Source organism: Felis catus, chromosome A1, assembly GCF_018350175.1.
Source record: "Felis catus isolate Fca126 chromosome A1, F.catus_Fca126_mat1.0, whole genome shotgun sequence".
Lineage (NCBI taxonomy): Eukaryota > Metazoa > Chordata > Mammalia > Carnivora > Felidae > Felis > Felis catus.
Window position 1 is genome coordinate 183583501 of NC_058368.1, and position 23892 is coordinate 183607392.

General features: G+C 36.9%; 1 non-coding gene across 1 annotated transcript; it reads right to left on the bottom strand.

The window, feature by feature from the left end:
• Window positions 1-366: 366 nt before the first annotated feature.
• LOC111557001 lies at window positions 367-498 on the bottom strand. The gene has a single exon (XR_002736720.1). It is a non-coding gene; the product is annotated as a small nucleolar RNA SNORA72 (small nucleolar RNA).
• Window positions 499-23892: the final 23394 nt, after the last annotated feature.

The window sequence follows — 23892 nt, forward strand, 5'->3', positions numbered from 1 at the left end:
TGACCGCGAGATCGTGACCTGGCTGAAGTCGGACGCCTAACCGACTACACCACCCAGGCGCCCCTTCTTCTTCTTCTTCTTTTTTTACATTTCCAATTATTTTATCAAGGTAAGAAGTACAGAAGCATCACTCGCAAGTGCTCAACAATCATTATTGAATGCAACTAAAAGTAGTACCCTCTACTTCTTTTCGAAAAAATAAAACAATAGTTTACAATTCATTTAATGGCAACTGGTAATCATTAAATTGGCAATGGTTATCTTCAAAAGTTATTACACTAGCTGTGCTGTCATTTCTTAAGGATGATCAGATACCTAAAGTCACAGATGTTTCCCACATAAGATGCAACATATAAATCAGACTTGATTTATCACAAGCATTAACAAAACCAGACCTAGGGAAAGAATTATTTCTGGAGACATATGCATAGTCTTAATACAGCGAATATTTAGCCCACCCGGATTATTACAAAATCAGAACAGCAAGAATATTTGCAGTAAATTTTCCTATTCTTAATTGATCCAAAAAGAAAACTCTTTGTTGAAAGTAATAATACTAATAATATATTTAATGATTATAGTATAGGGATGAGTGAAATGAATTACAGCAAGGTTAAAAGGGATGGGAAAAAGAAACTGAACATGCTCTTTTGTATGTTACTTGCACTACATGGGAAGCAATATAGTGTTAGTTGAAGGGGGATTTGGGTTATTTCAAGGGAAATAACTATTTTTTTGAAGAAACCTAACTGATATGCAAATACAGGAGATAAAATGGAATCATATAAAATGCTCAGTTAAAACCTGAGAAAGGATAAAAGGGGAAGCAGGAAACAAAAGACAATTATGATAAAAAGAAAACAGTTACAAAAAGGTAGATATTACATCCAAATACATCAAGAATCACTTTAAATATGAATGGTTCACATATGTTAATTAAAAACAGAGATTGTCAGAGTGAGCTATCAAGCCAGAAATGACATGGATCAACTTTAAATGCTTATCCCTAAGTGAAAGAAACCAGTTGGAAAAGGCTACAAACTGTATGATTCCAATCATATGTATGACATTATGGGAAAGACAAGACTACACAGACACTGTAATGATCAATGGCTGACACAGCATGGGACAAGAGAAGAATGCTGAACGGTGAAGCACAGGGAATTTTTTTAAGGTAGTGAAACTGTTGTGTATGAGACCAAGATGGTGGATGTATGACTATATATTAATGAAAACATATTGAACTTTACAGTAGCACAAAGGTTGATCCTTAATATATACAACATTTAAAAAAACTGTTTAGGATATCAAGGGTTCCCAGGAGGTAATGCAGACTGTAACAAAAGAATTTAACTCTATTAAAATTGTACGGACAACATCACTGGAGGACGTGGTGAAAAAGATGTCGACCTAAGTAACTTGGAAGTAAGGAAATCCTATAAAACAAGTGGGGGGGGGGGAAGAAAAAGGACATAAGTCCTGTAGTCTAATTGATAATGTTGTTTCTAGTAATGGTATAGGTCTATAATTCTGATACTCCTATGTATGCACACTGGAAAGGAACAATAAGGTAAGTCGATAGCAGATGGTATGAGTCAGGTTTCTTATTATAGGAATGGGAATTTACAAATAAGCAAGGGGACAAAGACAGAAAGATTCATGTGGTAACAGATGAGAGTTGGAGACATCCATATCAATTCATGTTTAGCTTAATATAAAGAAGCTTGTTATGTAATGACACTCCAGTAGCAATAAGTACACCTACTGTCCAAGTCTTGCTTTCATTGTTTGACAAAAGGAACGAGGGATCTTTAAAAAATGGCCAATTATAGTCAGGGGCTAATATAGCAGAAAATTTACAGTATCTTATAATGAAAGGAAGGAAAGGTCACAATGATGGGGGTATGTCATAGAACACAGGAGCCAAATGAAAGAGTTCTTGATGGTCAAGATGAAAATGTTTGTGCAAACAAAATAAATAAAATAGTTTTGGCTTATAACCCAAAGTATGATATAAATATCCACGGGTTAATACTGATACAAAAATGATTACAAAATAAATGAGAGAAAATATATAAGCACCTCATTCCAAACAATTGATACTTGATACTCTAAGGAGTCAGAATATATTTCTTCAAATCTTAATGTTGGCTTTTCATAGTAACTTCTTTCTAAGGAGTAGATAGCATAGAAAGGGAAGAAAAGACTAATTTTATAGTAGAGAAACCCAATAAAACCGTATGTGCAAGCTGTATAAGGCTAATGTCAATAGTGATAAATTATGTTAGTAATATGCATTCTTAATGTAACATAATGAAAATGGCACTTTACCTTTGTGATCATCCTACCAAAAATTCATAACCCCAATTTAATCATGAAAATGTGAGTAAATACCTGTGCAGTACTCCTCAAAACCATCAACTTGATCAAAAACAAGGAAAGTCTGAGAAACTGTCATAGCCAAGAGGACACTACGAAAATATGATGACTAAAGGTAATGTGGTATCCTGAATGGGATCTTGAATAAAAATAAGACAAAATTAAGGAAATGTAAAAAAACTTCAGTAAATAATAATGTATCAGTATTGACCCATTAACTGTAACAAATGTACCAAATTAATATAAAAAGTCAACTATACCATTAATATAAGAAGTCAATTATAGGAGACAATGGCTGCAGAGAATGAGAATTTTGTATTATCTTCATAAGTTATTATCAGTCTAAAACTATTCAAAAGGAAAAAATCTTAATGAGAAAAAAAGGTCAAAATATGGTGTACTTCCATGAATTTCAACGTAAGAAAATACTCTTGCCTTTTTAAGGCTTTAAGATGAATGGGAACTCAATACAGCAACAATGTTAAATGATTACTTTTGGTAATCGAAGAGGGTGGGTTTGAATCCTTGTTCTAATACTGAAAAGATGAATTATCTTCAATGCTTATAAGTATTAGGTGCATGTGACACTAATATAATCACAACAGAAGAATTATGTACTGAAACCTTGAAGGGAAGAAATGCTTTCCAAAATAAGTTCAGATTACTTAATTTGAAGTTATAAATGCATCCGAATAGAGGCTAGTAGTGTGAATGCCAGTGAGCGTGTGTGTTTGCATATGTGTGTGACTGTTTGTATTTGTAGAAATCTGTGTTTGGAAAGCAACAGAAGCCTAGAAATGGAGCACAGAGTACCTAGTTTCAACAGTGTTTCCAGTCTAGTTCCAGAAAGAGGATGATCTGAATAAGAACTAGTATTCCTATGGTGGTAACAGGTAGAGTTGGATTCATGAAGCTATGTTATTCAGGTGAGAACAATAAAATTCATCTATTTGATTTTTCCTGTGCTGTAACACATTTAGCAATTTAGAGTCTGACTATATTTAGGATTTCCATGTACATTTATACAAAGACAGTACACTGACTAGGAAAAAAAATGGCATATCTTCACATCTTTATTCCAAATATCTCTCCTTTAAAATCTAATAGATTCCTGATTTGTATGCATCTATTCTGAGCTCAGTTAACCTGCAACATCCTTGGGTTTGATCAGCTTGTGATGTTTCAGGGCTTTTCCAAATAATATTCGACATTTTTGGATTTGGGTTTCTTCCAACTGCAACTTCCTTCTTCAATCAAATTAAACATGTTTAATTCATTTGGATCTAAGATTAAAGTATTTATACTATAAATTTAAACTTCAGTAAGAGTTACTCATTAAATCAGTATAAATATTAGTAAGTGGAAATATTAGTATTAGTGTTACTTCATTTATAATAGTCACACCCATGTCATATGACCATTTTCCCAATTTACTCAAGAACATAAACATAAAATCATAAGAAACAAACACAAATTCAAAAGCATTTGAGAAAGAAAAATGGCATGTTGTTTTAGAGACACTTTTCTAAGGTATTTTCTAGGCTCAATTGTTTTGAGTTTAAATACAGAGAATGGAAAGTGTTCAGTGGCATTTAGTTTCATGATGACTTTAAAGTAAAGGAGGAAGGCTGGACAAAAACATGTAAGGCGTGACTCTCCCAAGGAGTCGAGTACAATAGTTATGACACAGGTATTGGAGCCAGATGGATGTGAAATGCAACTCCAGCAATCCTTACGGCTTGCTGATAGTAAGGAAGTTTTCTACTTTCTCAAGGCCTCTTCTTGTTTCTTACTAGATAGGGACAATAATGCTATCCACTTTTATAATTGTAGCTTATCATACAACTAGTTCTCCATAACTTCTAATTATCATTGTAATTTCTTTTGTCAGTATGATCATTAGGATGATAGTTATTATTTTACTGTGCTACAAACACATAATCTGGTTCACTGGTTGGGTGTGTGGGAAAAACTATCCTATCAAACTAGGATTCTAAATAGTATTAATTTCATCCAATCAGACTGAGACCCAATACACTACTACAACTAATAATATTAATAATAATAATAATAATAACAACAACAACAACAACAAGTCAATTCCCTGCTTTTAATCTTTCTTCAAACATAGGGCAAAAATGCTGTGAAGGATTGTAAATATATATTTTTTTCTTTAAGTATAAAGAATAATTTAAATTATCATAAAGAAATAGGCATAATATTTCATATAAAAATCCAAAAGGATTGGACATAAAGATGGTCCTGTAATACTACAATGATTAATAATATTTTCACTGTGTCATAATGACTGTTAGTATATTGTACAGAAAGGAGTCAAACAAGAGTTCCAACATATCTACAATCTGCTTATAGTTCACTTGGTGCCATATGATTAGTTCTGGCCCATGGAAATGAATAGAAATGACATGCTACTTTGATACTGTGGAATTTGACATCCTTCCCATCTCTCTCTTTTTTATATCTGCCTCAACAACACTGGAGACTATGTTGTCCACAATGAAGATTAGATTTTCTGGAATCTGGATTTTCCAAGATACAGTTTAGTATACACTGTATGTAGTAAATAGTGCCTTTGGGATCAATAATACCTGTGGAAAGGAGAGGAAAGAAACAGGATTGGGCAGAGGATCAAATTTAAGCTGAGATCCTGGCACCTGTCTTGCTCTCTCCGGGAACTAGAAAACATTGAAAAGAGAAGGGAAGGGAAGGGAAGGGAAGGGAAGGGAAGGGAAGGGAAGGGAAGGGAAGGGAAGGGAAGGGAAGGAAAAGGAAAGGGCCTATTTAACGTCGAATATTACATTGAAGCAGTCATGCCTTCACATACCTGCTTTAATCAGTCCTTAGATGCAATGAGTCCTTCTGTGATGCATCATCATGTCCACCACATTCCAAAAGGCACAATTATAAGATGGAGAAAGGTTGCCAAAAGCAGCATTCGACTGTGACATTAAGATTAAGCCACTGGGTTTCAGGGCTTGTCTACTGCTTTGCTAGGGTTAGTTTTCCTAATACAAGAATATATTAGAATGTATTTATCTCCTATATGATATCTTCTATATTAATTCTTATATTTACTGCACTATTTTTAAACCAAGTCAGTTTTATTTAGATCTATACTTGCACTGGCATATTAGGGAAATAATGTTATGAGAAAAAAAGAAAACCAGTTAGCATCTAATTTTATCATACTTAAAATACAACCTGTAGGACTGAAACCTTTCATAGAGATGTATTTTCCCAGATTAGATCTTTCATTGGTTTGGCAAGAGAAACTTGCTGCTTAAAAAAAAATAAAGGAAACATTATCATATAATGACCAATGGACATTCATTTTGGTTGTATGAGTAGTAATGCAGCTTCAAGTTTAAACAACATAAGGTTAAACGACTATGAGCTTTTATGAATTTAAGAATAGCTGAGGGGCGCCTGGGTGGCGCAGTCGGTTAAGCGTCCGACTTCAGCCAGGTCACGATCTCGTGGTCCGGGAGTTCGAGCCCCGAGTCAGGTTCTGGGCTGATGGCTCAGAGCCTGGAGCCTGTTTCCGATTCTGTGTCTCCCTCTCTCTCTGCCCCTCCTCCGTTAGTGCTCTGTCTCTCTCTGTCCCAAAAAATAAATAAACGTTGAAAAAGAAATTAAAAAAAAAAGAATAGCTGAAATAAATATCGAAGTATAAATCCAATCCAATCCGGTATTGTTACATGATTTCTAATTTGCAGTAGTCATATGCTGGTCTCAGAGAGTTAAATGCTAAGCAAAAGTACTCTAAGATGATATTAAGATCAAATGGCCACATAGCCAGGATGTGCATTTTGAATAACATTTCCTCAATGATGAGAAAAGAAATGTTGGGTGCAGTGACTTTTAAACAATGGCCGAATAAGGTTACAATAAAATAAATCAGAGAAGTGAGATGGTTTAATGGCTTTTTAATGAGCCTAATGTTTTCCGTTTTAATGAGCCCTCTTACATCAGCTTTAATTATTTTATGAGAATGAGAAATGATTGAGAAATGGCTTGCATTAATTCAATTTTCTGTTCAGTCTTCCCACAAGCCATTATGGCATAGTGGCTAATGGGAGTCAACTTGGATAAGTGGGAACTTGGATAATAGGACAAGTCTCGGCTAAATTTAGTTAGACACTTGATATGTTAACTGGTGATAAGGTTATATTTCCTCATTTTGCAAAGAGTGCACACCAAATGCCCACAAAGTATTTTAACACTATAGCACAAGCAAAAATTAATTAGGGCAGTTTAAATGAAGTATAATTTGTCCTAATTAATTCAACAAAATTGTGTTAAAAATCTTCTAGCTTTTTATTAGTGACCTGTTGAGATTAAAAGTGTACAAAAATAACTGAATTTTGAAATACAAATCTTTGATATAATCTGTGCTTAAAACCATGTTAAGCTTTTATAATATAATACATATAAGGACACAATTTTCCTACTACCTAAAAGTAATATTAAACAGATTCTTTAGCTATGAACCAAATAAGGCCTGTCATATCCCAAATCTATGTCAAACTGTCACAAGAAACAGGTGATATTAAACAAAATATAAAATAAAGTAAAAAAAATGATGTTGTTCTCTGACATATTAATCAATGTATTTTACAGTGAGTAACAAAAAAACAACTCTTAACTAAGGCTAAAAAAAAAAAACTGCGTGGCTCATTAAATTGACAGGAAAATTCAAGAATTAGGTCAGAAAGCATGAGTAGGAACAAAGTGGTTACACAGCAAATACAATCCATGTACAATTCATATACGATCCATATCGACCCAATGAGGACACCCCAAGCAATAGAAGTTTGAACTCCAGCAAGTTTCCAAAAGTACTGGGTGCCAGGCATGGCTGCTAGAACCAAAAATAAGGCCAGTCCAGAAACTGGATATGCTGGTCTTACTGCTATTCTCACAGCTTGAATAATCCTCTGCTTGACTATTGCAATGCAAAACCTTTACCAGGTGTAAAATTGGCCAAAATTCATTCTGAAGCCTGCTTCCTAGCTGCAAAAGAACCACAGAAGAAGTGAGTATGTAACATTTTAGTCTGCTTCATGGGAGATTGATTCTCCTCCCAACAAAAATTCTCAGAGAGAATACCCGAAAGGTAGCCAAAGAGGTTTGGCAGTTTGGAAAAAAAAGTAGAGCTCACTATAAATTATATATAAAATTAAAGAGAGATATAAACAGTAAAGATTAATAGTTAATAATTATAAGAAGCAAGCCAGCAGCAGTTGTAGTTCACTCCAGGGAAATGCAACTTTATCAATTCAATTCAAATGGAGTGTATGAAACCTCTATGTGACAGGTGCCATATTTAGTCCTCTATAGGAATATACAATGGAGGGGAAAGAGAGAAGGACTAAGCAACTAACATTTTCTAAAGTCACCAAGGTTATAAATATTTAGCTAATCTTTTTCAATAGGACCTGGCCTTCAAGGATTTAAGTATCTTGTATGGAAAAAAGAGAAGCAAGCTAATAAAGAATAAACTATGTATGTAATATGTTCTAAACTCTCCTAAACATTAAAAAAAGAAAGCAAGACAGAAATGAAAAAGAGGAAAGACTGTATCTAAGGCATGAGATATTATATTCATCGGGAGACACATTAAAAAAGTTTCCTCTGGCAAATAGTAAAATGTGACAGAAAATAAAGATTTTAATATTATAGCAATATAGCAAAGTTTACTTCTTTTATTAAGATGTTTAAAAATATTGATTACATGACTGCTTATAATAAAAAAACACTTCCTCTAGAAAGGGCACTTTGTCATGATTTTATTTTTTCCAAATGTTCCTATGTATACATACCTATCTTTATACATGTATAATAATGCTTATCCTAGTCTAGTAGGATACACAGCCCTTGAACAACACAGGTTTGAATTGTATGGCTCCACTCATATGTAAATCTTTTACAACACAGTAGTGTAAAATGTATTTTCTCTTCCTTACTATTTTCTTAATAACATTTTATTTTCTCTAGCTTACTATATAGTTTTAAAAATATAGCATAAAATACATAGGACACACATAATATGTGCTGACTGTTACTGGTAAGGCTTCAGGTCGATAGTAGGCTATTAGTGGTTAAGTTTTGGGGGAGTTAAAAGTCATGTGCAGAGTTTTGACTGAGTCGGGGGTCAGTACCCCTAACCCCTGTGTTGTTCAAGGGTCAACTGTATGTGGAATTGCAGCAACATAAGAGAGGAAAAAGGAAGAAGAAAAAAAGTAAGGGAGGAGAAAAACTGCAACAACATATTAAGACAGAATATCTAAATATATCACTAGTTTAGGAAAGGGCAAGGACAAAAGAAGATAGTAGAGTATATACTGCACTGGAATTAAAGTGATTGTTCTCTAGGTGGAGAACAAGTAAATCACCCCAGAATTCACCAAATGAGACATTCCTTTCCATTCATCTCAAAAACATTCACAAATCTTCATTATGAGTTTTGATGATCAACTCCTCAGTCGCATCACAAAATCTACCTCCTGTAACATCAAGGAAATTGACCCAAAAGTATTGTAAGCTACCACTTTTTCTCTAAACCTCTAAGAGTTCCTTTCTATATTCAGTCCTATTTATCCAACTTGTATTTTTAATCCAATTCCCTCCTGTTTTCCCTAGGATTTATTATTCTGTGCCTTCTTCCAATGCTTCCTCCCTTTTGTCTATAAACAAACTTAAGAGCTCACATTCTCCACTCCCCTTCCACACTTCACTACCTCCAGTTGATACAAAATCTTTTTCCTGCCCAAGCCATTTAAAACTCTTGAAAGAATCTTTTTAACCACTTCTATTCCTCACTGCTTTCTCCTGTTTTCTTGAAATCTGACTTCTGCTACCAAAAGAATTTTCAAGTATTTTCATTAAATGCTCTAATGAGCTCCCAAATGTCAAGTTTAGTAGCAACTGTTTACTATTCCTCTGATTGGGGTTACTTGCTAAATTTTGGAATTGCCAATCACTCCCTTTTTCCTGAAATTCTCTAGCTGCTTGGTTACTTTACTATGATGTTGAATTGTTATGGATTTCCTAATACAGACCCCTATCTCTTTTATCTCTTCCCTGGATCCTCTTCACTTCCCTTTCCTGTACAACATGACTTTTAGAAAATTCGTACTCCCCATGATTTTGTATTCAACATTATGCTTCTGACTAAAGATTCTCTTCCTGAATGATCCTATATGATTATATATGTTCAACTATGTCCTTTATGCTGATAATGCCTTACTTATTAGCTTTAGTCCCAACCTTTCCCTTGAACTTCTTACATATATTTAATAACTATTACACATCTGTTTTTGATTGTTACAGAGCTAACTCATTACCAAAGAGTCAAAAACAGAACTCCCCACCTCCGTGCTACATCTTGCCCCCTCTTGTATGCATGTTTGCATCTGTGCCACCAATAAATATCCCGTCATAAGCAATTTGTCTTTGTCCCTACATTCAATTCAGTCACCAGGGCCTATTGAGTTACCTGCTACATACTTTCAAATCTATATTCTCTTCTCCATCCCCACTTGCTGTGTTTTAATTCACTCCTTTATTACTTGTCCCTTGTTCTATAAAAAGACTTCTAAAAGTAACATCATACAGTTTCATCTACAGTTAGGTTTATCACTGTGTACAGACAATAAAACCTGGGACATACTAAGCATAAAATATAAATTGTTTTATTGTGTAAAGATTGTTTTATATAAGCTTCATTTTTATAAATTTCTGATCTTATATTCATATACTAAAAACTGCTAGCATTTATTTTAAAAATCTGCTCAAGTTACGAAGAAGGCTTTCAAATAGCATTTCGAAAATTGACATTAGTGAACATTAGTGTTCTGAAATATTTTAATGTTTCCCCCCAAATTTCCAAGATTAAATATGCTTGAGAAATGTTCAGTTAAATAAATTAGATATTTCTATATTATAGGACTTATCAAAGCTTTTATTATGTTAACATGTGCCAAGAATTTTAAGAGGAATGTATCATCCTCAGTATTCCATAAGCATTTGTGACTGCAGAGCCCCTCTATTATAGCGTAGCTATTAGCATACTTAGAATAATCATTTTTTTTAATTTTTTTAACGTTTATTTATTTTTGAGACAGAGAGAGACAGAGCATGAATGGGGGGAGGGTCAGAGAGAGAGGGAGACACAGAATCCAAAGCAGGCTCCAGGCTCTGGGCTGTCAGCACAGAGCCCGAGGCGGGGCTTGAACTCACAGACCGCGAGATCATGACCTGAGCCGAAGTCGGACACAACCAACTGAGCCACCCAGGCGCCCCAAGCATATTTAGAATAATCTTAATAACATTACTTGAAAATACCATTCCAAACTATTTACAGAAACAATGAACTACATTTAGGTATAAATAATGTGATATTTTTAGGTGACATGAAATAAACTGTTTTCATATTATTAGTTAATTTGCTGACGATTACTTTCTAGTCATTTCTGAATATACTGATTTCTGAAAAGCAAATTAAGACACTTGGAGTAGGGAGAAAAGATGAGTTTGAAATTGTTTTGTGTGTTAAGTGTGATTCCCAATGGAGTCTATTTAAATCCTTCTGAGATACTCATCCTTAATATCGCTAAGAAATACAGGATTAGGCTGGAATAAATTAGTGAGGTGATTAATTAAACTAGAAATATTTATCATTATTAAAAAGTGATATCTCAGGAAATCTAAATCTGTCTTTTCAAATTCATGCTTAACCTGGACTAAATTTAATAGACTCACTTTAGTATACTGACCTACAGCTCCAGTGTATAATGTAGACACTATGGAAAGCACAAGAATGTGATGGACTTTAGAGGAATGCAAGTGTGGACTTCTGAATTCATGTTTAATCTTACTTCACCTTGAATCTTACAGAAACAAAATGATCATCTGGAACCTCTATGAATCTTGGAATGAAATAGAAAATTCTCACATAATTGAATCTGGTTTGCATAATGTTGCAGCATACATGTATACATTCATGCATACTAAGTGATCTTCTGAATATATGTTTCTATCATTTTGATGGAGAAGGAGAGTAGTGATCTAGACGACTACTTACACATTATTTCTCTGTGCTCAGATGTTTCCTTTTAAGTATGAAGAATTACTTTTTTTCTTGTGGGATAAAAGTTCATCTCACAATCACATGTCAAAAAGTGCAGCATTAGGCATACTTCAGGGAGAAAATTCATTAAAAATCACCCAAGTTGACTACCTACTGGACCAAAGAGCCCTGGTGGGATGAAGCCTGTGGAGATCACTCCTAATGAGTAGAAGGAAGCAAAATGGAGAGATCCATTGTGGCCCTAAGATGAATTCATACCTATGTCCTAAAAAAGCAAATTAGAGGTCAGTCCACCTTAGCTAAAGAAGTAGGAATTGCCAAGAGAAAATTGACCACATAGCAGTCAATTAAGTGGATGTATTTTCCTCTCCTTCCTCATCTTACCAGCACATTGCTAGAGGGAAGACTTAAGGAGAAAGAGGGATCAAGTTTCAGAGACAAAAAATGCCTCCCTCTCTCCCTACCTTCTAACACCTGCAGTAGGCAGGCCCCCAGCTCAAGTCTACATGGGGAGAAGATGATAATCAAGATGAGAGAAAACTTTTATAATGATTGAAGTGGACTTTAATCAGTGATTGAAAATTACTTACCAGAGATGTGAATAAAACCATTTTGATAGACCACAGTTGAAAGAAGTGATTGTAGAAAAACACACTCTTTGTGTTTACACCCCCAGTGAGCTGAGATTACTCAATAAACCAGTTTTATTGTGATTTTCATATTACATGGTCCCTAAACACAAGTCAATTCCTTCTGGGGCTTAACGAGAGAAAGAACAATCTGTCGCATCTCTGGGACAAAGATTGTGTCAGACTTGCTGAGAGAAAATATGCCCATCTTCAACACAAATTCATCCTAAGGAATTTTCAAAAGCAATTTTGACTCTCGGTAATTTTTTTCCTGCATGCTTTACCATACAAGCCATTTGTAAAATTCAACTTCTCTATGTAGTGCAACCAGCAAGTGGGCTGGTTTCATCATTGTTTTATTCATGAGGACATAGGCTGACTAACCTAGAATTTCAGGCTATTGTAGATGACCAATAATCACAATTTGCCTGCAGCTGAAGAGTTTCCAGGATGCAGGACTTTCAGTACTTAAATTAGGAAAGTCCTGGACAAATCAAAAAGAACTGGTCACCCATCTAGTTCTACTTATTCTTCAAGGAGTAACCAAAGTGTCATTTCTTTCATTGAATCCTCTTCTCTATGTTTCAGAGTGCAGAAACATTTAGCAGGTTGATGTATTATTAAGAGATTTATTTTTTTAACTTTTTTAAATTTATTTTTGAGAGACAGAGAGAGAGAGAGAAAGGCAGAAAGAGGGGGAGACACAGAATCTGAAGCAGGCTTCAGGCTCTGAGCTGTCAGCACAGAGCCTCGACAGTGGGACTTGAACTTGTGAACTGCAGGTCGTGACCTGTTCCTAAGTCCGATGCTTAACTGACTGATCCACCCAGGTGCCCCACAGCTTTATGTATTATTAAAAGTAGAAAGGGGATGCTTGGGTGGCTCAGTTGGTTGAGCATCACTTCATCTTAGGTCATGATCTTGTTGTTAAAGACTTCCAGCATCACAGTGGGCTCCCTGCTGTCAGCCTGTCATCATAGAGCCTGCTTCAGATCCTCTGTCCCCTTCTCTCCCTGACCTCCCCGGTTTCTGTGCATGCTCTCCCAAAAAATAAATAAAACATTTTTTTAAAAGGTAAAAAAAAAAAAGTAACAGCTTAATTGTTCCTATATTTAAGTGTATTGGTTTCTTATTGTTAATGTAACAAATTAACACACGTTTATTGGCTTGAAACAACACAAATTTGTTACATTACTACTTTAAAGTCAGAAGTCCAAAATATATCTCGCTTTGCTAAAATTCAAGTGTTGCCAGAACTGTTTCTAATCCAGGATGTTCTAGAGAAGAATTCATTTCTTTGCCTTTTCCAGCATCCAGAAACTGCCGCATTCCCTGGCTAATGGCTCTACCTGGCTCCAACTTCTGCTCCCATCATCAGAACTCCTCTAACTCTGACTCTCTTCTCTTCACTTTACATGGACACTTTTGATTACACAGGACCAACCTGGATAATCCAGGATAATCTCTCTCATCAAGATCCTCCCTTAATTAGATCTGTAAAATCTCACATAACATGTACAGTAACATTTTCAGGTTCCAAAGTTATGACATCTTTGGGGGCCATCATTTCCCCTATAACATTAGGCATCAAGGAAGTGCTTTCAAAATTATTAATTTAATGCACAAAAAATATTGAAGCCACACAAGTCTCCAACAATCCCAAATTTCTACAGGACTATATGAGTTTAACACACTAAAAAACATTACATTTTCTATGACTTTTGGGATCAATTCGATTTGGCCTATTTTTTGTTATGTATCTTTACTTTTTGTTAGATGTCTATTCCTTCACCTTATAATGAGTCAGAAAAGATACTGCCCTTGATTCTCAAAATTTCAAAAGAATCAAGTTTATAACACCTTAGCATTTTACTTGCTTGAGACATAGAACTTCTAAAAAACTTTCTCACAAAATGTTCACAGCTGGAACCAGCTTAAAACAAAGACTATCAGGGCACCTAGGTGACTCAGTTGGTTGTGTCAGACTCTTGGTTTCAGCTCAGGTCATGATCTCATGGTTCATGAAGCCCTGTGTCAGGCTCTGTGATGACAGTGTAAAGCCTGCTTGGGATTCTCTCTCTCTCTTCCTCTCTCTCTCTCCTTCCCCCATCCTTACTCTATCTCCCTCTCAAAATAAAGTTTAAAAAAAGAGAGAGAGAGAGAATCTCTTTTGATTCAATGTTTCCGTGGTGAATATTTTCAAGCTTTAATCCTACCTATTTGATAAATTCTGGTTATTTGTTAAAAACATGATATCTTTTCAGAAACCTGGGTGGCTCAGTTGATTAAGTGTCTAATTTTGGCTCAGGTCATGATCTCACAGTTGGTGAGTTCAAGCCCCTGGTCAGGCTCTGTGCTCAGAGCCTGGACCCTGCTTTAGATTCTGTGTCTCCCTCTCTCTCTGCACCTCCCTCATTTGCATTCTCTCTTTCTCTCAAAAGTAAACATGAAAAAAACTTTTTTTTTAAACATGGTATCTTTTTTTTTTCAACGTTTATTTATTTTTTTGGGGACAGAGAGAGACAGAGCATGAACGGGGGAGGGGCAGAGAGAGAGGGAGACACAGAATCGGAAACAGGCTCCAGGCTCTGAGCCATCAGCCCAGAGCCTGACGCGGGGCTCATACTCATGGACTGCGAGATCATGACCTGGCTGAAGTCGGACACTTAACCGACTGTGCCACCCAGGCGTCCCTAAACATGGTATCTTTTTACACAGACACAGTATCCCTAGTAAATTAAAGACGTTCTTCTTCCTTCTTAACAGCAAATGATAATTAGTCAAATTTAACATCTTGTTCTTCTAACTCACTTTCACATTTAGAATTGGGGAGGTAAAAAATGGCTATCCTAGAGCAGAGTTCACTATTACAGTAACTACTCTTAAAATCCTGTACAAATTCCAAGGCCCTTATTCCAAGGACAAGAAATTGTTATAAGTCTCTTCTTTCCCCTTCGTTCATTCATTTATTCACTAAATAAACATCTACCGATCTCACTATATGCTTGATGTCTCAAACAAATATAAAAACCTCTTAAGGCAGAAATGAGTAATGATTAAAGCACGGGCTTTGAAAATAGGTTTGTTTTCAAATTCTTGATAAATTAAGCAAGTAGACGCTTACCTTTAGTCTGACCCTCCTAAGTGATACAATTGTCATGAGGTCTCAATTAGCTAATACGTTGAAAAAACTTAGCACAGGGAATAAGATATCACTTAACTATCTGCAGAAACTAACACAGTACTAAGCAAATAATTCATAAACCAAAGTCTTTATTGTTTTATTAAATCATACCATATTGCCATTATATCTGCCATAAAGGATCCTAATGCAACTAGTTTTTTTTATTCAGATTTTAATATAAATCCCTCAAAATGTATTAATTACTGAAAGTAATTTATAAACTAAGACAATCTGGCTTGTTAGAGATATGACTTCTTACATTATAATGTTATAAAATATCTCAATATTTTATTTAGTTAATAAAATCTGGGTATAGATTTCAAGCTTCTTTGTTGAATTTGCAGAAGCTGCCATATTCAGCACTTCTTAGAGCATCTATGAGTTTATCAGAATCTTCTTAGTGACAAAATAAAGCAAAGCTTACTTCTTTTGGGGTTTTAGAGGCAGGGAGAAAACTAAGATATATCTCATAATTTTAGATAAAACTGAACACTTGTTTAAGAATGAAAAATAGATCTCTACAACAGGCAAAAACTAAGCTCCAAGGACGTTAAAACAGGAAGACCAGCTGAAGTAACCAGAAGTGTGAGCCTAATATAGCCACAGAGAAGGTGGCTATATTATCCTCTTATGGGAGGATGAACAGAAACTTGGATAGGATCAGAGAAAGAGGCAATGAAGAATGACTTTTGATATGCATGTTTCTGTTGGTTAGTTAATTGGCTTGATCGTGTTTAAGTATGTGATTCTAAGGCTCAGGGTTTGAGAATATCATCAGAACTACAGAATTTACGGGCGGAGGGAGGGAAGATGGCGGTGTAGGAGGATGCTGGGCTCACCGCACATCCTGCTGATCACTTAGATTCCACCTACACCTGCCTAACTAACCCAGAAAACCACCAGAAGACTAGCAGAAGGGAGTCTCCGGAGCCAAGCGCAGATGAGAGGCCCACGGAAGAGGGTAGGAAGGACAGAGAGGCGGTGCGTGCTCCACCGACTGGCGGGAGGGAGCCGGGGTGTAGGGGCGGCCTGCTGGCCAAGCAGAGCCCCCGTCTGGCTGGCAAAAGCAGAGGGGCCAGATGGAGTGTGTTCCCACAGCAAGCACGACTTAGCATCTGGGAGGTCATAAGTTAACAGCTCTGCTCAGAGAGTGGGAGGGCTGGAGGACAACGGGAGGGAGAGTTGCTGAGCCCCCAGACGACAGAGCTCAGTTTGGTGGGGAACAAAGGCGCTCGCCAGCGCCATCTCCCTCGCCCATCTCCCAGCCAAAATCCTAAAGGGAACCAGTCCCTGCCAGGGAACTTGCTTGCTCCGTGCAAACACCCAACGCTGTGCTTCTGCGGAGCCAACCCTCTGGCAGCGGGTCTGACTCCCTCCTGCTGCCACAGGGCCCCTCCTGAAGTGGATCACCTAAGGAGAAGCAAGCTAAGCCTGCCCCTCCTGCCCCCGTGCACCTTGCCTACCCACCCCAGCTAATACACCAGATCCCCAGCACCACAAGCCTGGCAGTGTGCAAGTAACCCAGACGGGCCATGCCACCCCACAGTGAATCCCGCCCCTAGGAGAGGGGAAGAGAAGGCACATACCAGTCTGACTGTGGCCCCAGCGGTGGGCTGGGGGCAGACATCAGGTCTGATTGCGGCCCTGCCCACCAACTCCAGTTATACACCACAGCACAGGGGAAGTGCCCTGCAGGTCTGCACCACTCCAGGGACTATCCAAAATGACCAAACGGAAGAATTCCCCTCAGAAGAATCTCCAGGAAATAACAACAGCCAATGAACTGATCAAAAAGGATTTAAATAATATAACAGAAAGCGAATTTAGAATAATAGTCATAAAATTAATTGCTGGGCTTGAAAACAGTATAGAGGACAGCAGAGAATCTCTTGCTACAGACATCAAAGGACTAAGGAATAGGAGGAGCTGAAAAACTCTTTAAACGAAATGCAAAATAAAATGGAAACGACGGCTCGGATTGAAGAGGCAGAGGAGAAAATAGGTGAACTAGAAGATAAAGTTATGGAAAAAGAGGAAGCTGAGAAAAAGAGAGATAAAAAAATCCAGGAGTATGAGGGGAAAATTAGAGAACTTAAGTGATACACTAAAAAGAAATAATATACGCATAATTGGTATCCCAGAGGAGGAAGAGAGAGGGAAAGCTGCTGAAGGTGTACTTGAAGAAATCATAGCTGAGAACTTCCCTGAACTGGGGAAGGAAAAAGGCATTGAAATCCAAGAGGCACAGAGAACTACTTTCAGACGTAACTTGAATCGATCTTCTGCACGACATATAGTGAAACTGGCAAAATACAAGGATAAAGAGAAAATTCTGAAAGCAGGAAGGGATAAACGTGTCCTAACTTATAAAGGGAGACCCATAAGACTCATGACTGATCTCTCCTTTGAAACTTGGCAGGCCATAAAGAATTGGCACGAGCTCTGCAATGTATTGAACAGAAAAAATATGCAGCCGAGAATCCTTTATCCAGCAAGTCTGTCATTTAGAATAGAAGGAGAGATAAAGGTCTTCCCAAACAAACAAAAACTGAAGGAATTTGTCACCACTAAACCAGCCCTACAAGAGATCCTAAGGGGATCCTGTGAGACAACGTGCCAGAGACATCGCTACAAGCAAGAAACCTACTGACATCACAATGACTCTAAACCCGTATCTTTCTATAATAACACTGAATGTAAATGGATTAAATGCGCCAACCAAAAGACATAGTGTATCAGAATGGATAAAAAAACAAGACCCATCTATTTGCTGTCTATAAGAGACTCATTTTAGATCTGAGGACACCTTTAGATTGAGAGTGAGGGAATGGAGAACTATTTATCATGCGACTGGAAGCCAAAAGAAAGCTGGAGTAGCCATACTTATATCAGACAAACTAGACTTTAAATTAAAGGCTGTAGCAAGAGATGAAGAAGGGCATTATATAATAATTACAGGGTCTATCCATCAGTAAGAGCTAACAATTATAAATGTCTATGCGCCGAATACCGGAGCCCCCAAATATATAAAACAATTACTCATAAACACAGGCAACCTTATTGATAAGAATGTGGTAATTGCAGGGGACTTTAACAACCCACTTACAGAAATGGATAGATCATCTAGACACACGGTCAATAAAGAAACAAGGGCCCTGAATGACACATTGGATCAGATGGACTTGACAGATATATTTAGAACTCTGCATCCCAAAGCAACAGAATAAACTTTCTTCTCGAGTGCACATGGAACATTCTCCAAGACAGATCATATACTGGGTCACAAAACAGCCCTTCATAAGTATACAAGAATTGAAATTATACCATGCATACTTTCAGACCACAATGCTATGAAAGTTGAAATCAACCACAGGAAAAAGTCTGGAAACCCTCCAAAGGCATGGAGGTTAAAGAACACCCTACTAACGAATGAGTGGGTCAACCAGGCAATTAGAGAAGACATTAAAAAATATATGGAAACAAACGAAAATGAAAATACAACAATCCAAACGCTTTGGGATGCAGCGAAGGCAGTCCTGAGAGGAAAATACATTGCCATCCAGGCCTATCTCAAGAAACAAGAAAAATCCCAACTACAAAATCTAACAGCACACCTAAAGGAAATAGAAGCAGAACAGCAAAGGCAGCCTAAACCCAGCAGAAGAAGAGAAATAATAAAGATCAGAGCAGAAATAAACAATATAGAACCTAAAAAAACTGTAGAGCAGATCAACAAAACCAAGAGTTGGTTTTTTGAAAAAATAAACAAAATTGACAAACCTCTAGCCAGGCTTCTCAAAAAGAAAAGGGAGATGACCCAAATAGATAAAATCATGAATGAAAGTGGAATTATTGCAACCAATCCCTCAGAGATACAAACAATTATCAGGGAATACTATGAAAAATTATATGCCAACAAACTGGACAACCTGGAAGAAATGGATAAATTCCTAAACACCCACACGCTTCCAAAACTCAATCAGGAAGAAATAGAAAGCTTGAACAGACCCATAACCAGCAAAGAAATTGAATCGGTTATCAAAAATCTCCCAACAAATAAGAGTCCAGGACCAGATGGCTTCCCAGGGGAGTTCTACCAGACGTTTAAAGCAGAGATAATCCCTATCCTTCTCAAGCTATTCCAAGAAATAGAAAGGGAAGGAAAACTTCCAGACTCATTCTATGAAGCCAGTATTACTTTGATTCCTAAACCAGACAGAGACCCAGTAAAAAAAGAGAACTACAGGCAATATCCCTGAAGAATATGGATGTGAAAAATTCTCAATAAGATACTAACAAATCGAATTCAACAGCATATAAAAAGAATTATTCACCATGATCAAGTGGGATTCATTCCTGAGATGCAGGGCTGGTTCAACATTCGCGAATCAATCAATGTGATCCATCACATTAATAAAAGAAAAGATAAGAACCATATGATCCTGTCAATCAATGCAGAAAAGGCCTTTGACAAAATCCAGCACCCTTTCTTAATAAAAGCCCTCGAGAAAGTCGGGATAGAAGGAACATACTTAAACATCATAAAAGCCATTTATGAAAAGCCCATAGCTAACATCATCCTCAATGGGGAAAAACTGAGAGCTTTTTCCCTGAGATCAGGAACACGACAGGGATGCCCACTCTCACCGCTGTTGTTTAACATAGTGTTGGAAGTTCTAGCATCAGCAATCAGACAACAAAAGGAAATCAAAGGCATCAAAATTGGCAAAGATGAAGTCAAGCTTTCGCTTTTAGCAGATGACATGATATTATACATGGAAAATCCGATACACTCCACCAAAAGTCTGCTAGAACTGATACATGAATTCAGCAAAGTTGCAGGATACAAAATCAATGTACAGAAATCAGTTGCATTCTTATACACTAACAATGAAGCAACAGAAAGACAAATAAAGAAACTGATCCCATTCACAATTGCACCAAGAAGCATAAAATACCTAGGGATAAATATAACCAAAGATGTAAAAGATCTGTATGCTGAAAAATATAGAAAGCTTATGAAGGAAATTGAAGAAGATATAAAGAAATGGAAAGACATTCCCTGCTCATGGATTGGAAGAATAAATATTGTCAAAATGTCAATACTACCCAAAGCTATCTACACATTCAATGCAATCCCAATCAAAATTGCGCCAGCATTCTTCTCGAAACTAGAACAAGCAATTCTAAAATTCATATGGAAACACAAAAGGCCCCAAATAGCCAAAGTAATTTTGAAGAAGAAGACCAAAGCAGGAGGCATCACAATCCCAGACATTAGCCTCTACTACAAAGCTGTCATCATCAAGACAGCATGATATTGGCACAAAAACAGACACATAGACCAATGGAATAGAATAGAAACCCCAGAACTAGACCCACAAACGTATGGCCAACTAATCTTTGACAAACCAGGAAAGAATATCCAATGGAAAAAAGACAGTCTCTTTAACAAATGGTGCTGGGAAGACTGGACAGCAACATGCAGAAGGTTGAAACTAGACACTTTCTCACACCATTCACAAAAATAAACTCAAAATGGATAAAGGACCTGAATGTGAGACAGGAAACCATCAAAACCCTAGAGGAGAAAGCAGGAAAAGACCTCTCTGACCTCAGCCGTAGCAATCTCTTATTCTACACATCCCCAAAGGCAAGGGAATTAAAAGCAAAAATGAATTACTGGGACCTTATGAAGATAAAAAGGTTCTGCACACCAAAGGAAACAACCCACAAAACTAAAAGACAACCAACGGAATGGGAAAAGATATTCGCAAATGACATATCGGACAAAGGGCTAGTATCCAAAATCTATAAAGAGCTCACCAAACTCCACACCCGAAAAACAAATAACCCAGTGAAGAAATGGGCAGAAAACATGAATAGACACTTCTCTAAAGAAGACATCCGGATGGCCAACAGGCATATGAAAAGATGCTCAACGTCGCTCCTCACCAGGGAAATACAAATCAAAACCACACTCAGGTATCACCTCACGCCAGTCAGAGTGGCCAAAATGAACAAATCAGGAGACTATAGATGCTGGAGAGGATGTGGAGAAACAGGAACCCTCTTGCACTGTTGGTGGGAATGCAAATTGGTGCAGCCGCTCTGGAAAACAGTTCGTCAAAAAATTTGGAGATTCCTCAAAGTTTTAAAAATAGACCTACCCTATGACCCAGCTATAGCACTGCTAGGAATTTACCCAAGGGATACAGGAGTACTGATGCATAGGGGCACTTGTACCCCAATGTTCATAGCAGCACTCTCACCAATAGTCAAATTATGGAAAGAGCCTAAATGTCCATCAACTGATGAATGGATAAAGAAATTGTGGTTTATATACACAATGGAATACTACATGGCAATGAGAAAGAATGAAGTATGGCCTTTTGTAGCAACGTGGATGGAACTGGAGAGTGTGATGCTAAGTGAAATAAGCCATACAGAGAAAGACAGATACCATGTGTTTTCACTCTTACATGGATCCTGAGAAACTTAATAGAAACCCATGGGGGAGAGGAAGGAAAAAAAAAAAAGAGGTTAGAGTGGGAGAGAGCCAAAGCATAAGAGACTCTTAAAAACTGAGAACAAACTGAGGGTTGATGGGGGGTGGGAAGGAGGGGAGGGTGGGTGATGGGTATTGAGGAGGGCACCTTTTGGGATGAGCACTGGGTGTTGTATGGAAACCAATCTGACAATAAATTTCATATATTGAAAAAGAAAAAAAAAGAACTACAGAATTTACGATTCTCTTTTTGTCCCCAGTCAAGTCAATATATATAATGTCTCATGAAGGTCCATACCTACATGCTTGGCTTGGTCTTCTGTCTGGCATTGCTACTTGGGGGAAATGGTGTTCTGGAAGGGGCAAAAGCGCAAGGGCTCCTGGTGCCAGATTTGAGCACTTAGAACAGCTACCCTTATTCTGCACACGAGTGCTATACGCAACCAGAAGAGAAATACCCCACGTAGTCAACAGATTTATTAAGTAATTTTAGATTTCTACAATTTGGTGTTTGTTATTAAAAGTCACAGCAACCAATGAGACTCTTTGGAATAGTTCTATGCTATTCTATAAACTGGACACAAGGTATGAATTTTGTAAAATCATTTCTGGCATACTATTTTAAGCTAACGTGGCATTTTTTTGAGAAATCTGGTAAGTCTAATAATCAGCAAATCAAGTTACATAAAGTAATGGAAGACCGCTATATATAGAACGCACATGGCTGAGTCACAACTACCAGAATGAAGTATATATTGTGAAATAATTATAACAGGTTTGATTCCTAGATATAAAACATGTCAAGTCAGTAAGACACATAGAAAAATGGAAGAGGTGAAGAGGAAGAGGCTATAGAGGGCCATGTTCTAAAGACATGTTCTTAAAGACACCCAGCTGACATTCAATGGAAAGGAGCAGAGTGTCTGTGCAAAGCTGATGAGACAGGCACTTAGCCTGTCTCCTGGCAATAAAGCCCTGTCTTAATATTAGTGATGTTATCATGAGAAAAGCCATATGTTAACAAAATAAACTAATTTGACCTAAGATGATATCACAAGGGGATGGAATAGGGCTGCAAATAAAAGAATCTCAAAACTTTTTGAAAACTCAAGCTTTGTTACTTTTCCAGCTGATACTGTCATCTGCCTAGAGGTTTATAAACCCATTTACTTCACGTGTGGGTTGTATGGCTCCATAAGAAGAAAGTCTAGAGTTAAAAAGTGGTGGGATTAATGTTCTAGGAATGGTGATTTCTGTGACATAGAATTCCTTACCAGACACTCTGGAAATTACTGTTTACTTTGCTTGCCTAATGGTGTCATTGAGAAATATCAAGCACTAATCCTCAAAACAGAAATTAGAATCAATGCCCAACACATTGAAGTGAAATGATCATTCTTGAAATACCCAGAAAGGGAAGTATCTTAATAGTCCATTTCTTCCAAATGTTCCAATACTGATATTTTGCCTGATCCTGTAAGTCTGCAATAAAGGCATACATATATAGTTGAACAAGAATATACAACTATTTGTACTCTCCTAATGCGGTTTGCCATAATCTTCTGGTTGACACTGTATCAGGGATCCTCATAATAAAGAGCAAATAAGTAACTACTTCAAACCCAAAATTAAATATGAGCAATCAATTTCTCTTAGAAAGGGTGAATTTTTATAATTTGTTTTTGCCTTATCCTTGCTCAAATAAATTTTCATGTGAAGTTTATAGAGAATCTTTTGTGGCAATACTCAGGTATTACAACAACACATTCCTCTCCTTTAATGGTACATACACATATGGGTAAAATGACAAGTGCTCAGATTGACTCAGTTAATGGTTTGTGCCCTTAAAATTTGTGAAACATAATCACTCCATTCATCATTTGCAAAAATGAAATTTTTATCTTCTATAGCATGAAATTAGGTGGCTGAAGGCTAGAAGTACAAATCCATCTTCTACTAATAAGGTATTAAGAAGCACAAGCAAACAGTACACTAGCTTCTCCTAAACTACAGACACAAAGAAGTGGTAAGCCACATGAAATATTCACCATCAGGACTTTCGAGGTAGGCAGATTCACAA